At 34.1% G+C, this 17,737-nt stretch overlaps 5 non-coding genes across 5 annotated transcripts; 3 read left to right on the top strand and 2 right to left on the bottom strand.

Moving 5' to 3' along the window:
- Nucleotides 1-5,983: 5,983 nt before the first annotated feature.
- TRNAD-GUC (transfer RNA aspartic acid (anticodon GUC)) lies at nt 5,984-6,055 on the bottom strand. Its single transcript has one exon. It is a non-coding gene; the product is annotated as a tRNA-Asp (tRNA).
- A 223-nt stretch (nt 6,056-6,278) lies between these two features.
- On the top strand, nt 6,279-6,350 carry TRNAD-GUC (transfer RNA aspartic acid (anticodon GUC)). Its single transcript has one exon. It is a non-coding gene; the product is annotated as a tRNA-Asp (tRNA).
- Nucleotides 6,351-7,427: 1,077 nt separating this feature from the next.
- On the top strand, nt 7,428-7,499 carry TRNAD-GUC (transfer RNA aspartic acid (anticodon GUC)). The gene has a single exon. It is a non-coding gene; the product is annotated as a tRNA-Asp (tRNA).
- Nucleotides 7,500-9,425: 1,926 nt separating this feature from the next.
- TRNAD-GUC (transfer RNA aspartic acid (anticodon GUC)) lies at nt 9,426-9,497 on the top strand. Its single transcript has one exon. It is a non-coding gene; the product is annotated as a tRNA-Asp (tRNA).
- Nucleotides 9,498-10,325: 828 nt separating this feature from the next.
- On the bottom strand, nt 10,326-10,397 carry TRNAD-GUC (transfer RNA aspartic acid (anticodon GUC)). Its single transcript has one exon. It is a non-coding gene; the product is annotated as a tRNA-Asp (tRNA).
- Nucleotides 10,398-17,737: the final 7,340 nt, after the last annotated feature.

Below are 17,737 nucleotides of genomic sequence, written 5' to 3'. Positions count from 1 at the left end.
ACAAATAGCTTTATGCAATCTAAGGATAATATCCTTTTGAATATACTTTATATGCAGCATAAATTCTAAAAATGTGCGACTTATAGTCGTTTAGTATATTCATTGTTTAGTATAAAATATTTCAACTAATATAGAGACTGTTTATATCGAGTGAGATAATCGGGGATTATCCTTGGCAAAAATCCATGGATCTGAATTATAGATTGAATTAAATTTTTGAATTTATCAGAGGAAATGGAAATGATTTTGGGTGGAATTGAGTCGATTTAATCGAGTGTGAAGGATATAAGTATAAATTTTGAGTTTGGTAATCGTATGACATTCTAAGTTTGATTGTAAATCAACTGCTGACTAGATTAAATCATTTGGCGGCAATGAGGGTCAAATGTATGGAAGTGTAGCTGTGTTATTGGTTGGATCTATTCATATGGCTTGATAATTAGATGTCATAACGGAGAATTTGTACAAGCTTTGTGATGTGGCTAGCAATAAAGATCTTTTTGTGATAACCTTGTCTTTAAGTCGGAGTATGGTTCAAGAGATAGATACAATGGTTGTCATAAGTTAGACGATATTAAATAAGAAGTTCGGAATCAATTCTTAAGAGTCCATACCTCGAGCGATACATATGAAAAAGGATCATTCAGATTATGAAGAAGGTTAGGCAGCCATTTGGTCGCTAAACGGAAACGGCTAACAATTGGTCTTAATAAAGGAGGTTTAGTGGATCGTTTAAAGTTCTGGCGGAGCCTTCTTTATTTCTTTCGCTCGGAAACCTGGCAAGGTGAATTGGGGAAGCCAAAGTCTGACTCAGAAGTTGACCAAATGTCAAGTGTATACCTTCTCGTGGTATTTGCTAATATCGCTAAATACATCAGTGGCGAACGAGCTGAGATTGGGATCTGGATATTTCGGAATTTCCCGATCCCGAAAAATCCAAGGAAATCTCGAAAATTGCAATCCCGATCCCAATCTCGAGAATTTATCGGGACTGGAATTTCGAGATAGCTTATAAATACATCGCTAGCGATCGAGCTATGTCCCAGGATAAGTACATTAAAGGATAGAGAAAAAGCCTATCGAAACCACCTTGTCTAAAGGGTAACAGCCCCACAGTCAGGCTAAGGATGGGAAGGCTTATAACCGACCATTTTCAAATTCAACTTAGACAAAGAAAGTATCTTATATAAGTCCCTAGCCAGTTGAATGCCACTGACACATATTAATGTCCAAAATGTAAAACAAACAAGATAAGTGTCAATAATCTCAATCTAGAACGAAAAATTCCCTCCAAAACTCTATTTATCCACTATCTACCATCCAAGTGACACTGCCTCAAATTGTCAAGTCAATAAAGAGTCACAGAAAAATTACTTCCCTTACTTACATTGTAGATATTATTATGTTTTTTTTCACCAGGCACAAGTCAAACTAATTAAAACGGAAAGATGGTGACAAAAAACTTTTCATGAACTTTTCACGAAGACTGTAAAAAAGAGAGAGAGATGGAGAGACTTTATTTGAATAAGAAGATGAAAAAGTTTTGCTTAAAAGTAAATTTATTGCCTCTTTTTTCCGACATTGGCGACACTGGTGTGTGGATGGGGATAGAATCTATAACTGCATCTATCTGCATCACATAAATTAACTTCAAAATGTCAGAAAAAAATTTTTCGCAAATAATATTTTTTTCTAATAATAAACTCAAATGTTTATTTTCGCACATGCTGTAAGGTCTCCCGCAAAGAAATGAAAATGCTAGAAAAATTGTGTGCCGTGTCGGGGGAAATCCAACAAAATATTTAAAAATAAAGTAAAAAATTCACCTTGAAATTTTGAGATAATTTTAAAGCCTCATCGTGTGTGTGCATATACAGCAGTAATTAATGACCATCATCAGGTTATCATCAATTAATGCAATTTACGTGATAAGGAAATTTTAAAATAATTTTTCACGTCCACACAGCATGTAACATACAATAAAAAATTATTTTGCAGATATATTTGGAACTGCCTGATAAAAGGTAAATGACATTATTTGGAGGAGATTAAAAATAACAAAAAAATGACGTTGGAAGTTCGACTGGATTACAATTTTTTGGGATAATTGATGGTGAGGTATCGAAGCGCATTTCCTGTGGTATTTGTTTTAATGTTAAAGGATATCATTTGCATTGATTATGAGGTTTTGGAAACATTGAACACGTGCGTGTGGTATCAGAATTCTTTAATTTGATGTATTTGTAAAAGAAATGGAAATATTTGAGGAGGAATTAATTTTTTATGGTCAAGTTGGACACGATTTCCTTGGATTAATGTTGAAAACTGTTTAATACTGATTAAAATTTTGTAAATAATGCAGAGAAATTAAATTTGAATTTCAGAATATAATTTAGAGAATTATACATGAAACTTCACCAGAATTCAGCAAATTTTATCACAATTTAACTGAATTCAACTCAAATCAATCACAATTCAGCAATATTCACCTCAAAGTCATCAAAATTCAACAACATTTATTTCAAAATCATCACTCATTTATTTAACAATTCAGCTGAATTCACTGTAAAGTCATCACATTTTAGTTGAATTCACCTCAACGTCACCATCATTTAGCAACATTAACCTCAAAAAAGCGTGTAATTAAACACAAATTTATTTCCAAGTCACCACAATTCAGCTAAATTTAGGTTTTTTCAAGTTTATTTAGTTCAAAATGACAGAAATTTAGCAATTTTCAATAAAAGTTCATCATAATTCAGTTAAAATTATCTCAAAGTCATCACAATTTGACAAAATATAGCACACAAAAGATAAATTTACTTAAAAGTCATCATAATTCAGCTATTTACACCACAAAATTCAGTCATATTCATCTCAATGTACCCACAAATCAGCTTTATTTAATTGAAATCCATCGAAATTCAGTTTAAATTCACAAAAAATCAACCAAAAAAACTAAAAATTGCCACAATTCAGCAATATTCACCTAAAAGTAAGAACAACTTAACCAATTTTCACCACAAATTTACCGTAATTCAGCAATATTCACCAATAATTCGCCGCAATTCAGCAATGTTGCCCTCAAAGTCATCAAAATTTAGTAAAGTTAATTACAAATCAGCTAAATTTACATCAAAATTGTCGCAATTCAGCAAAATTTACCAAAGTTTAACTTTTCATTGGAAAATCACTACAATTCAGCAATATTGACCTTATATTTCCAATAGTTTTGCAAAATTCAGCGCAAAGTTATCACAATTAAGGGGAATTCACCTCAAAATCACCACAACTCAGCAAAATTTACCTCAAAGTTACAACAATTCAGCCACATTCACCTCAAAATGATCACAATGCAGCCACATTGATCTCAATTTAACCACAATTTAACGAAGCGCACACAATACCTACCATAATTGCCGTTATGTCCAGCAAACTGTCAACAAAGCACCAACCCAACAGTAATTCTTGGTAAAAATTTCGCTAAAATACTCGTCAACATTAATTCACAACTGCAGTATGCGAATAAAACATGAAAAATAATAAAATATTTAAAGTGAGAAGCTTACCCGTAACTCCATACACAGAACAACAACAACAACAGTGGCTTGCAACGAGAATGACATGAACAATTTTCATTATAAAAACAATTTTCAATGCAAATTGCAAGCGATTTTTAATCAAAGAGCGAAAAAAAATATAAAAATTTTAACAATTTTTACAATGACAAAGCACAAAAAAAGTGAAAAAAATCGATTAAAAATCATTTTATGAATATTCATGAGTTGCACGTTTAATTTTTATGCATCCCAATTGGGATTTACATGACAGAACAGTTGATTACATCGAAAAAAAAGAGAAAAATAAAAATGCTTTTAATAACAAAAGGATGAGAAAAATATTGTAAAATTAATGAAATGATAACCCACATCATCGTCATCATGTGATCGATTTATGGAAGCTGATTTTTGTCGCATTTTTACAACCTCATGTTGAATGAGGGTTATTAGTTTTTCGGATAAAATCCAAAAATTCTAGAGATGAACACACAAAAAGAAGCAAAAAAGTCGTAAAGATTTTTATGACATCCACATGCATTTTAACAAATAAGTTTTGCAGCTACTACTGCATCCGCATTACATATGAAGCAGTGGTGGGTAATCTGTGTGCTGCGGTACACATTTTTGGTTAGAGTTCAATCGCGGAATCTTAAAAAGTTCCGTGGTGGAACCTAAAAAGTTCCTTGGCGGAACCTAAAAAGTTCCTTTGCGGAACCTGAAAAATTCCGTGGTGGAACCTAAAAAGTTCCTTGTCGGAACCTAAAAAGTTCCGTGGCGGAACCTAAAAAGTTCCATGGCGGAACCTGAAAAATTCCGTGGTGGAACCTAAAAAGTTCCTTGGCGGAACTTAAAAAGCTCCTTTGCGGAACCTAAAAAGTTCCATGGCGGAACCTAAAAAATTCCGTGGTGGAACCTAAAAATTTCCTTGGCGGAACCTAAAAAGTTCCGTTGCGGAACCTAAAAAGTTCCGTTGCGGAACCTGAAATATTCCGTGGTGGAACCTAAAAAGTTCCCTGGCGGAACCTAAAAAGCTCCTTTGTGGAACCTTCTTAATTTGTGTCGCTTGGATTGGTGGTAAGCCTCAATATGACTTACAGTACATGGCATTTAGCAGTACACTAGAATACCGCAGCACACAGATTACCCACTACTACACTGGAATGTAGTCGCTCAAGCAAGATGTGCCACAAAACATAAAAGGTTTCTCACCCCTGGATTCAAAAGAAATCAAAGTCAAATATTTGGAAATGAGAAGAATGGAACCATAAAAATTCTCTGACTGACTGGCATTATTAGCTGCTGGATATACCATAAAAATTAAATTCATCTCAAATTTGATAAATTTTTATATTTATTGAATGAAAAGCCATAAAATCATCTTTAAGCATCCACGAGACTGCATAAATTTCATTTATTGGACATAATTCATGTCTAATTAAATGCATTTTTATGCTCATCATTTTGATTAATAAATGAGAATATTAAGGAATAGATTTTCATGACATTTTAATGTCTGATTCTCATTATCAACCTTTTAGGGCATTTAATTTACATCCACAGTCATGTGAGTTATGCTATCCATATTAAGCCACAATGAGGATGATGAAAAGTAAATATTTAATTAACATTTTCCATTAATGTTGCCACTTCCAATGCATAGGATTGTACTAGATAGATGTTAGGGGTCATTCAGCTATGATGTTTGGGATTTGAACCCTTTCCTTACTCAATTACTCTTTATTCATCCACAAAAGTCTTCAAATTAATGTCACCCACTCCTAAAACCCCCTAGACATCATTTATGGATGGACCCCACACCTGACGCTTGATATTGTTGTTTGCATAGGATAATGTACATGCAGTTCTTATGTTAGATTCATAAATTCAGACATGATATGTACGCATCATAAATGCAAAATAAGATTATCAAAATACACTTTTCATGCCGAGTTCCTTCAACTCTTCCCTAACATGCAGTAACTCATATCATGCATGATGTCTCATTTCATAATTACTAATCCCCCGAAATAAATAAAAAGCCATAAATGCTCGGGTTGATATGAATATTTGATATATTTTGGTAAGTAAATAAAGCATTAGCATTTAGAAAATTCAGGTTTTTTGGATATTAGATGTTGACTGTGCTGTACTTGTCCATTTGTTTAATTTTTCCGACTCAGAATTTCACTCAACTTTTCCTTTTTTAATTGCTCGAAGGTAAATGCTGCTCATTTAATTAGCATGTAGTTCATTTTATGGACATTTGTACAAATAAATCTATCTGTGATGTTTAGGAACAAGTTTTCATACTCTTTTGATGATGATGTCAAGAAGTATGCTGATAAAAAATTTATAGAGCTAAAAATAGCTCTTGCTGTTGCTAAGCAAACAGAAAATATTTGAAAAAGTTGCAAAAAAGAAACCTCCCCGGCCGGGAATCGAACCCGGGTCTTCCACGTGACAGGCGGAGATACTCACCACTATACTACCGAGGATTTTTATTAGTTGAGGCGATCGTGGCCAAAAAACAAATGAAAACTATTTACTCGCATCTTCTATTATTCTTCTTCTTCTCCACATTTACGCTTCGTAGCGTCGCGTGTTGCCCGCATTTTCATATTTTGGTTGTGTTTTTCTTCACGATTTTTTTTTGTTCTCTGTTAGAACGATCGCAGCTGCGGAATCGCATGATGTAATAATCAATCTATCAATTAACAATCCTCGGTAGTATAGTGGTGAGTATCTCCGCCTGTCACGTGGAAGACCCGGGTTCGATTCCCGGCCGGGGAGGTTTCTTTTTGCATCTGGTGGGTTTTGGGGGAATTTTTTGAATTTTCGGAAGTTTTAGAGTTGAAGGCGTAAATTCATGTTAAAGTAATTTAATCATGTGCTTCATTTTTTTTTTTTCCCAGTTAATGTGTAATGATACTGAGTCTCAAGGTGGCCAAGATGCCCAAGATGACCAAGATGTCGAATATGCCCAAGATGCCCAAGATGCCCAAGATGCCCAAGATTCCCAAGATACCCAAGATGCCCAAGATGCCCAAGATGCCCAATATGCCCAAGATGTCCAAGATGCCCAAGATGCCCAAGATTCCCAAGATGCTTCAAGAAGCCCTAACATGTGATCATGACTCAGTATAAAATGTAAACTGACCGAAAATTCAACACACGGCAAGCATGACTTAGATTCTTGGCCAGATTCAATGAAATCCGTCTTCAGACCAGACACAAGTCGACTTAGGGCTGGATCTTGAGCTATTTTTTCGTCGTATGATTTCTGGGTAACTTTCTTATACCTCTAAATCTAAAATACACTTAATATGTCTTTAATTCCTCTTACCTACGGCAGGTAAATTAAAATTCATATTTTATTCCTCCGTATCTCATCACACCCCATCCAACCTCTCAAATACAGTATAACACACAATTTCTTAGTTCCTCGATGACATTCAATCAATCCAAAAATTTTCACCATCTACATCTCCCAAAATTATCATTAAAGGATTGACATGTTCACAAACTCGTAATTCACTTCAATCTATCATAAAATTGAGAGCATGAGTATTTATACGACACCGCCCTTAAATAAAACATTACTTTAATGCCTCGAGGTGAATCTTAGAAATGTCAATATGCAAACGATTTGTCAAATTGACATGTATGTAATGATATGCATGTATATCAGTTGACGGTGCTCATATGACGGCAACCCCCCCTGGTAATGACAAAAATTGACGAGTTCATGAGCAGATGAAGAATTTATGAGATGTGGATTGATGTCAGAATATTGGTAATTAAGAATATTCAAGTCGATCACCAAGTCGGCGTAGTTCATCATGCCAAAATGGAACCATCAAATAACAATCCTCGGTAGTATAGTGGTGAGTATCTCCGCCTGTCACGTGGAAGACCCGGGTTCGATTCCCGGCCGGGGAGGTTTCTTTTTTGGCTGCCCCCTATAATGATCTTGAATGACACATCGACACGCCTCCTGAGTAATGCCACAATCATCTCAAGTCACTTCCCTCAACTTAAATTTAAATATTTTTTTTTATTCTTGGAAGTTCCTTCATAAAATACATCTCAATCATTGTGTCAATTGGAAAGATTTCTCTTTCAACGATATACGCTTACTTATGCACAAAATTGATAGACATCCAGCAGAATGATTTATTGATGTAACAAGTAACAAGATATTCAATTTCGTGATCTTGAATAAATTTATTCAATTTAAGTCTTTTTTTCGTTACCTTTTTGACCTTTTCCTTGAGTGAAAAAATATCAAAAATATTTTAAATTCAAATGCAGTTATGAATACATTAAATGTGTGTATATCTAATTGTATAGAGCATCTTATGAATTTTTTAAGAGACTCGACGTTATAAAGTATAAAAAATCATTTTAGTCACATTCAACCCCTCGAATACGTTCTCTTGTCTTATGGATTAAATATTGAAACATTTTACATATCTGGATTTTCTCAAAAAATGGATATAATTTAATTAGTCTACTGTCTCCTTGTTAGCTCGCTTGAAAATGAAAAGCAATTGTAATTTTTTAAACTAACTTTCATCGGAGCACACTTTGGTTGTATTCACACCGTGACTAATGATTCTAGTCAAGTAGTATAGAATGAGATTCGTTTATGTCAAGTTGAGTGAAAAGAGACTAGGTAAAGTCAAATAGAATGAAAGAAAACTAGTTCAAGTCAAGTAGAACGAAATGAGACTAGTTTAAGTCAAGTAGACTCAAATGAAACTAGTTTAAGTCAAGTAGAATCAAATGAGACTAATTTAAGTCAAGTAGAATGAAGTTAGACTAGGTTAAGTCAAGTAGAATGAAATGAGACTAGTTCAAGTCAAGTAGAATGAAATGAGACTAGGTTAAGTCAAGTAGAATGGAATGAGACTAGTTTAAGTCAAGTAGAATGCAATGAGACTAGTTTAAGTCAAGTAGAATGAAATGAGACTAGTTTAAGTCAAGTGGAATGCAATGAGACTAGCTTAAGTCAAGTAGAATGGGATGAGACTAGGTTAAGTCAAGTAGAATGCAATGAGACTAGTTTAAGTCAAGTAGAATGAAATGAGACTAGTTTAAGTCAAGTAGAATGCAATGAGACTAGCTTAAGTCAAGTAGAATGGGATGAGACTAGGTTAAGTCAAGTAGAATGGAATGAGACTAGTTTAAGTCAAGTAGATTGAAATGAGACTAGTTTAAGTCAAGTAGAATCAAATGAGACTAGTTTAAGTCAAGTAGAATGGAATGAGACTTGTTTAAGTCAAGTAGAATGTAATGAGACTTGTTTAAGTCAAGTAGAATGTAATGAGACTAGTTAAGGTCAAGTAGAATGAAAAAATACTAGTTCAAGTCAAGTAGAATCAAGTGAGACTAGTTCGAGTCAAGTAGAATCACATGAAAGTAGTTCAAGTCAAGTAGAGTGGGATGAGTCTAGTTCAAGTCAAGTAGAATGAAATGAGACTAGTTTAAGTCAAGTAGAATGAAATGACACTAATTTAAGTCAAGTAGAGTCAAATAATACTACAATAATTCATGTAAAGTATAGTCAAATTAGACTGCAATACAAGAATAATACAATGAAATGAATCTAATTCAGATCAAGCAGGATGAATTGAGTCTATTTCGCTGGCCAAACAGATCAATTCTAATCCATGATCTTCCTCAGATGTCGCCTAAAATCATCTCTATCACTGATTACCGTTTGCCAATTTCCTATTCCACATGCAAAACTATCTCGATCGACAGCTTCTTCTTTCCATGAGTACAATATTAGTAATTAAGAATATTCAAGTGATCACCAAGTCGGCGTGGTCATCTTGCCAAAATTAAATCATCAAATAACAATCCTCGGTAGTATAGTGGTGAGTATCTCCGCCTGTCACGTGGAAGACCCGGGTTCGATTCCCGGCCGGGGAGGTTTCTTTTTTGCAACTTTTTGATCTTTGATATGACGCATTGATAAGCTTCTTGAGACTAGTTCAAGTCAAGTAAAATGGAATGAGACTAGTTCCAGTCAGTTCCATGGTAGAGTGGAATAGTAATAGCAATCCACGGTGTGAATATCCAACAAATCTCAATCATCCTTCTCTCCCCAATTTTCCATTTCTTAATGAAGCATAAGTCGCTAACTTGTTCATTAGATGACAGCACACATGACTTCAATCCCTTTAATGCCACAGACAATTTCATTGTAACATGAAGGAAATTACTTATTTAATTTACTTGACGACACGCATTGTAGATTGTCACATCTCGTCAAATTGGTAATTAATTATTAAAACTTGTGGCATTGACTGATTTCTTAGAAAATCTTTAAAGTCTATTTAAGGGGAGTAAACTAGCATATTATACACTAGTTCCATTACTTACTTATGGATATAAGATATTGGTTAGAATTTTAATTATCTGACATGATTAATATGCATAACAATACAATCTAGTTGCAAGAAGCTTCATTGTTATGCACGATGTTGAAAATATAAAACTATCGATGGATATAGTAAGGCATAGAATATTGAATTATCTACGCAAATTGCTAACGGTTTTTATAAATCTTTTGTTAGGAAATGTTTGAAATCTGTACAGCACGGATTAACTTACTTATATACATTTCTGATTGCTATAGACAGTATATAGGTAATCATGTCAGCATATCAATCATAATGTCCGAATTAGTAGCACTAAATGTATCACGATTAATCTGACCATAGAAAATTATTAAAAAAAAGTTTGCAAAAAAGAAACCTCCCCGGCCGGGAATCGAACCCGGGTCTTCCACGTGACAGGCGGAGATACTCACCACTATACTACCGAGGATTGTTATTTGATGATATCGTTTTTACACAATTACACACTGATCGTGTTCTTCTTAAAATTATCAACTTAGAATCATAGTGTGAAATATGTTTGCATATTTGGTTAGAGTTTATTAAGTATGATAAATATTTGAGGAATTTTTCGCTGGTTAGAGTGGCGTTATATTAACATTTTGTAGTTATGGAATGAAATGTTGAATATTTTGGATATTGTTTGATTATGAGCTCTAACGGTAGCTAGCAATAGAACTAGTCATTTGAAATTTAACTTTGGGAGAATTTGATCAAAACAGCTTTGAAGTAACCAACAGATAATACCCGAAGAGCACGAAACAGTCAATATGATATCACTGTAACGTCTTATTGACGACATCGTTTTAAAAAGACGTGGATGTTCCTTGCTTGAATGGTAATGTCTTCTTTTAGTTCAATTTGATGTCGATAGTGAGAATGCCATCAAGTTATGTCACATTGATCAAGTTACCCCGAGCAGCACAATATAGTTACATGGGCGTTGCAATTTTGTCTTGTTTACGGCAAGATCTGATGGTGCCCTGATGGCTGATTTGAGACGCACTGAATCAACGTCTAAATTTTATATGTTCTAATGTTGCACGGCGTAGAATTGGCGAAAATCCGACTCAAGTTCTAGTCCATATTCAATGGAATTCAGCCTCAGGTCAGAGTCAAGTCGGAGTGAATCTGGATTTTTGATCTTTTAAAAACCGAGTGCTTACAGAATTAGAATATATTATCCATCAGTTCAACAGTATAAAGTCCAACCTAATACCTCGAGCATATCTTTTGGCATAGCAAAACTGCACAAGAAGCTTAAAACCACCCACGATCAATGCTAAATATCATTAACAATGACTTTTAAGACTGCAAAAAAGGTTTAAACAATTTAATGTTTTTATGAAAGCAGTAAAATATTTAGTGCAAATAAAGTTGTTAGTTCTGGTTCCTTATACACTCTAGAACAAGCAATTATTCAAGCTAATATCTCTAGCTTCAGGTAGGTCTACGGTAGATCATCAATCCATGTTTATTACACATCATGGGTAGTCACAAAGAAGCCCTTACTAATTAGTTCAATGCCATAAATACAGCAATAAGGAGGCGTAAACATTGAACTAAATTGCGGACAAAAAGTTGTCCTTCCCATTCTTTAAAATGCACACCAAAATAATGACATTATTGAAGTTCCGCTTTCTAAAAGAAATTATTTACATGCTGTTTTGTTAGCATACTGATTGTGATGACATGCTGACAATTTTTCTGTGTTCTTTGCGCTTCCGGGTAAAATTAGGAATAGCCAGAAAAATGTGCTGCTGGTCGTGGCTTTTTGCAAAATCGTCGGCACTTGCAGTGAGTTTACCGAGCACTGCAGTATGCGTGAGGGTAATGTGATGGCTGATTTTGATGTATTTTTATGAATTAGAACAGTAGTGGGCAACCTGTGTGCTACGGTACACCTTGGTAGTAAGTCTCGATCAAAACAGCACAATGCATATGGTAAATGGCCTTCCAGGAATTTTTGATGATTTATTGGACAATTTAAGAAAGCATGAAGTGACATTGGAGACAGGCAACCACGAGTACATTCACTTGTCTGTAAAGCGTATCACACTTTTATAGACTTCAGTAAAGCCTCAACCGAAACCACACACGACACATGGTTGACGGCATTTCAAACAATTTTTGGCACCACACTTTGAACATGTACCGCGGCACACAGGTTGTTCACCACTGTCTTTTAAAAACAAAAATTGACTGACTTGCTGCTCGAGTTTTAACAATAGTAAAATGCAGTTGTGGGCATTCTATGTTCCGCTGCACGCTGGTGTACTGCTGGATATTTTGGAAATATCATGAACCGCAAACCATGCGCAGTTTCGGTTGTGGTTTACATCCAAGGTGTATCGGGACACAACAAAGTATGAACAGCACTGATATAATGGAACTAAGAACATAACTCATATTTCACGTCACCAGCATGAAGAGAAAATTACTCTAATATACAACATGCAGTCATAAACCATTAATAACACCAAAATTTTGCATACAATTTAGTTAATCAAAAAAGTAAAATTTTCAATCAATTTCAAAAAAATTCAATTTTTTACTCACATTAATTCTGTCAGCAATAAAAGCTACATTCCATTATCGTTAACCGCACACAAACTGCCATTTGCACCTATCAAATTGTTGTAATATCCATAGATATATATACTTTTTATTGCTAATCGTTAAATGCAAAATCGTGACATATTTGAATAATATTCAAATAAAAAGTATATATGCATAAAAAAAATATTTTTAAATGCAGTGCCAGAATTTTTTATGTCCATAAATAAAAATTGCATTTCGTGGAAAATGGAAGCAAAACTATTGTCCAAAATCAGTAATCGGCAACTATGTATTGACAAGACTTAATGGATATGAAAATTGAATTTTACGATTGTGCGGTTTTTTATTGTGATTTTGCTAATTTTGACCGCATTTAGTGCTGAATTTTCCTAAAAATTTGCCATTAAATCCTGCAGACATTTATCCCTTTCATCCTTTCCTATAGAATTGATTGGAAAAATGTACTTTTATGTCCTATTGTTGTCACGTACTCTGAATTTGTGGCAATTTCTAGCTTTTGTTGAGATGTGGAAGCAACCCTTCTACCTACTCTCGATTTTTAAAATGCCCTGAAGTGTCGACACACATTTTTTAATTCGCAAATTCCTTTTTATTGATTTTATTTGCTTGAAAAATGATTTTTTAATGCAATTTTCTGGGAAGAAAGCCGCTTGTTGATTCACTTTGGTTGATTTGCTAGCTGACTGACTAGTTGGATGGCTTGCTGGCTTGTTGGCTTGCTAGCTTGCTGGTTTGCTGGTTTGCTGGCTTGCTGGCTTGCTGGCTTGCTGGCTTGCTGGCTTGCTGGCTTGCTGGCTTGCTGGCTTGCTGGCTTGCTGGCTTGCTGGCTTGCTGGCTTGCTGGCTTGCTGGCTTGCTGGCTTGCTGGCTTGCTGGCTTGCTGGCTTGCTGGCTTGCTGGCTTGCTGGCTTGCTGGCTTGCTGGCTTGCAAAATGGCTGGCTATATGATTAACTGACTAGCTATCTGGCTGATTGGGTGAGGCTCAAAATCTCAACAACCAGACATCGTCGAGAGCTCTAGTTTGAAGCATACACTTAATACTATAGATTTACTGATTTATCACTTCGTCTAAAACAGTGAAGGACAACCTGTGTGTCGCAGTTCACTAAGGTTCCGTCAAAAATTCTTGGAAAAGTCATCAATTGCTTGCCTTGTGCGTATTCGATCGAGAAGTTCCTAAAGTTTGTGATTAAATTCCATTTACTACACTTTCTTCAATGTCAATTAATTTCCGAAGTGTGTGACCTAAAGGTGTCCGATTCTGAGATCGAGACCGAAAACGAGATTACCCTGGAAGTCTCCGAATTAGTTTCAATCTTGTCATCGGACTCGGTCTCGTCATCGGAAAGTATTAGGTCACACTCTTCGGAGAGGTGGTCTCGGTCTAGGTCTCGGTTGGAACATCGGACTCGGTATTGGTCTCAGCATCGATAGCCCTAAGGATACACACTTTGAAAAGGAATTGCAGGAAAGTCTCGGTTTCAAGAATTAGTCGAGAACTCCGGTCGCTTCATGGTGATTCCGACGTGAACTCTGTAATTTGGAACTGCAGTAAATCACATTGCTGATTTTGTGTAAATTTTATGCCTCCCAGAGATCGAAGTCGAATCAACTTGACTCAAGTCGATTTCAATCGTATCGACATCAAGCTCTGATGCTAACCAAATACTGATCACTAGACAAAAATGCGCTTTATTCCCTCGATCAATAACTCAAGAACTGTCAACATTCAATTTTTATCTGACATTGTGCATCAAAGGAATTCCCAATCAATTATTGAAATCCTCTCAATATTTTTTTTATTCAATCAAAATCGAGTAAAAAAGTGTGTCCTCGACCACCGGCTTTCTATAAATCCGATATGTATTTTTTTAATATTATTTTAAATTGGGAAATATGAGATTTTATGGTTTTGTTTGTTTATTTACTGGTCCACATACGTGTGCGTGTGCACATATTAAACTTAGTTCATATTTTTTTAATGGATCAAAGATAAAAGTCAGAGTGACTTCAATTTCCAATAATTTGTGACCGTTGAGGTTCAATCGTTATTTTTCAGAAATAATATATTGAAGTTTAATGAACGAAAAAATGTCAATCATTAGAGGATGCACACCCAGGGTTAATATATCATATCCAGAAAAACTGCAACAAAGGATTAGAATGACTTGAAGTTTTTTTGTATGAAAAAATTGAAAGGATTGAAAATAAAAAATTAATGTTATGAATATTCATTAGTTAGTTCCTTTGCAAAATTCTCAATAGTCATGCTAGTCTGTTCTGACTTTTTTTTCATTAATTTCTGTAGTTTTTGCATAGTTCATGTTACACAAAAATCAGTCATTAATGGATAACATCTGGATGTGAATTAACCTTATTAGAAATAAAACGTGAGTGCTTAAGGCAGTGGTGGGCAACCTTTATTGTGTTGTGGCACACCTTAGCTATAGGCTTGACATTTTACTCCTATTTCGAACATTTTCTTACAAAATCTCATCAAAATTCCAAAAAAATCATCTATTTTTAAGTTTTAGGGTCATTATCGCAGCCAGAGCTGCACAACAGGCACCTCTGGCAGACTAAAACCATACAAATTCTTGATAATTTATATGTCTCCCTAAAAAACCTTACAAATTACCAAGAATTTGTACAGTTTTTGCCTGTCACAGGTGCCTGTTTTCCAACTCTGATCGCAGCACACAGGTTGCCCATCCCTGCCTTAAAGTGATATGAATAAATTTTTTTGCAAGCCAGACTAAGCAGTGACTTTGCGGATTAGATCACAAAAGGTATGAAAAATTAGCAAGAAACATATGCACGCTGAAATCGGTTGAATCTATTTTTCATGCTATTGTGTAAAGTTTATAGCATAATAAATATTAAGGATTGAGATAGTAATGGTAAGTTAGAAGTTGAAACTAAGTATATGACAAATTGAAATTCATCACGAGTGGACTGGTTAATAAATTGCAGCATGTCTGCTGCTAGCAAATTGTACTTACTGATTGACTTCTTATTAGCTTGCTATATTTGGGTATGCAATAGAGTTTGAAGCAGATTTGCAGACAGAATTTGTTTGAAAAAATCAATTTTAAAATTGACAGGTTTAAGCTTAACAGCTTCTAACTCAATTGGGCAAAAATAAGTTAGAACTAGATATTAATTGGACATTAACTAGTCATAACGTATTTTTGTCACTCGGGTAAACTGCTAGTTAAACAAACGTAAAATTGTGGACGTTATCTATATTTTTGAACACGACATGACTACTTGACGATTTGATATAATAACTAGACCTAATGTCTGGCCAAGGACTAGATAATGACTAGACATTATGTAAGGTTGCCAACAAGTTGCCAATAAATGGATGTAACGAATGAATGAATTGAACCAAAATCATGGTCTACATTTTGTCCAACGGTCAGTCATTGTGAATGATACAAAATATGCATAGATGATATTGTCAGAATTAAGAATATAAGGAAGCATCCTTCAAGCATCCATAGATGGACATTGTCAAATTTGTCAAGGATATTGATGGTGATATTGATGGTGATTGATCCACTGTAAATCGTAGGGTGTTAATAAAGCGATTGAACAGGTCTCTGTTCCGGGCTATAACGGCTACTTCTGCTAGGGGAAGTTTATTTTTTTGGAAACTATTTTTTTGGCTTGGAATTTTTTGGAACATATTTTTTTGGAATTTAATTATTTGGAACATAAAATTTTGGAATATATTTATTTGGAAAATAATTTTTTGGATTTGTTATTTTTTGGAACGGATTTTTTTGGCATTATTTTTTTGGAAAATAATTTTTTGGAAAAACCTTTTTTGGAAAATATTTTCTTGGAAATTTTTATTTGGAAAATATTTATTTGGAAAAACTTTTTTTGGAAGAGAAATTTTTGGAAAGTTCAAATCTAATAAATTTTAGCTTGTATTTTAATTTGTGAAATATTTGTTCGGCGGATTTTTTGCAATTCAACAGTACTAAATTAATGTATTTTATATAAAAAGTTCTCTAACTTTCAGTCAAGAGAACAATAGTGACTTATACATTCCTGGATTTGGTTTTTGGCAGAGTATTTGACAAGTGACTTAGTAGATCTTGTGTTTAAGTTTAAGGACGATCTATATCATTTAAAAAAGGATAAAACAATAAAGATTGGAAAATAAAAAGTCAGTTAGGTTCATGCCTATGTTTGAACACAGAAATTTAAGAGTTTTCAACCAAGCAGAATAACAAATACGCTACCGAGACATAATATCTTTTTGGCTATTTTTATTATAGATGAAACTTTTGTAAAAATTGCAAAAGTCGTCGATCGAGGGACTTATGCACATTTTTGAACCAGCGATCCGTAATTGATTAATATATATCAGTTTTCCTACCATAAAACAAAATCCAGTAAGATACTGATCACTTATAGACCAAAAAATTAACATCCAGTTAAATCCGAGTTATTTTCAAACTTAATACAAAAGATCCAGTAATATCGCAGTCAAATACTCTATCCAAAACCAAAATCTAGTAATACATTAATTTAGAACTGTTGAATTGCAAAAAATCCGCCGAACAAATAATTCACAAATTAAAATACAAGCTAAAATTTATTAGATTTGAACTTTCCAAAATTTCTCTTCCAAAAAAAATTTTTCCAAATAAATATTTTCCAAATAAAAATTTCCAAGAAAATATTTTCCAAAAAAGGTTTTTCCAAAAAAAATTTTTCCAAAAAAATAATGCCAAAAAAATCCGTTCCAAAAAATAACAAATCCAAAAAATTATTTTCCAAATAATTCTATTCCAAAATTTTATTTTCCAAATAATTATGTTCCAAAAAAATAAATTCCAAAAAATTCCGAGCCAAAAAAATATTTTCCAAAAAAATATAGTCCGCCCTTCTGCTAACTTCTTTTGTTGTTGTTCTGCCTCCTTCTCTACTGTTGTACGCCAAATAATTTTCATTCTGCCAGGTAGGAAGAATATTGGAATTATTTTAATGAAGATGATGGATTGTACAACAGATTGCAGTTCCATTTCATCTTCACCGGGCGAAAAACTTAATTCTATCTACATATATACTCCTCCTATTGAGTAATTTGTTCCTTTTTCCGAAACTTTTTACTATAATTTAAATACAAATTAAAGTTTATTGACATAAAATGACTGTAAAATTGCAACAAAA

Source organism: Chironomus tepperi, unplaced genomic scaffold (genome assembly GCF_022539635.2).
Source record: "Chironomus tepperi strain 1889 unplaced genomic scaffold, CSIRO-AGI_Ctep_v1 contig_217, whole genome shotgun sequence".
NCBI lineage: Eukaryota > Metazoa > Arthropoda > Insecta > Diptera > Chironomidae > Chironomus > Chironomus tepperi.
This window is presented reverse-complemented; position numbering and strand designations above follow the sequence as displayed.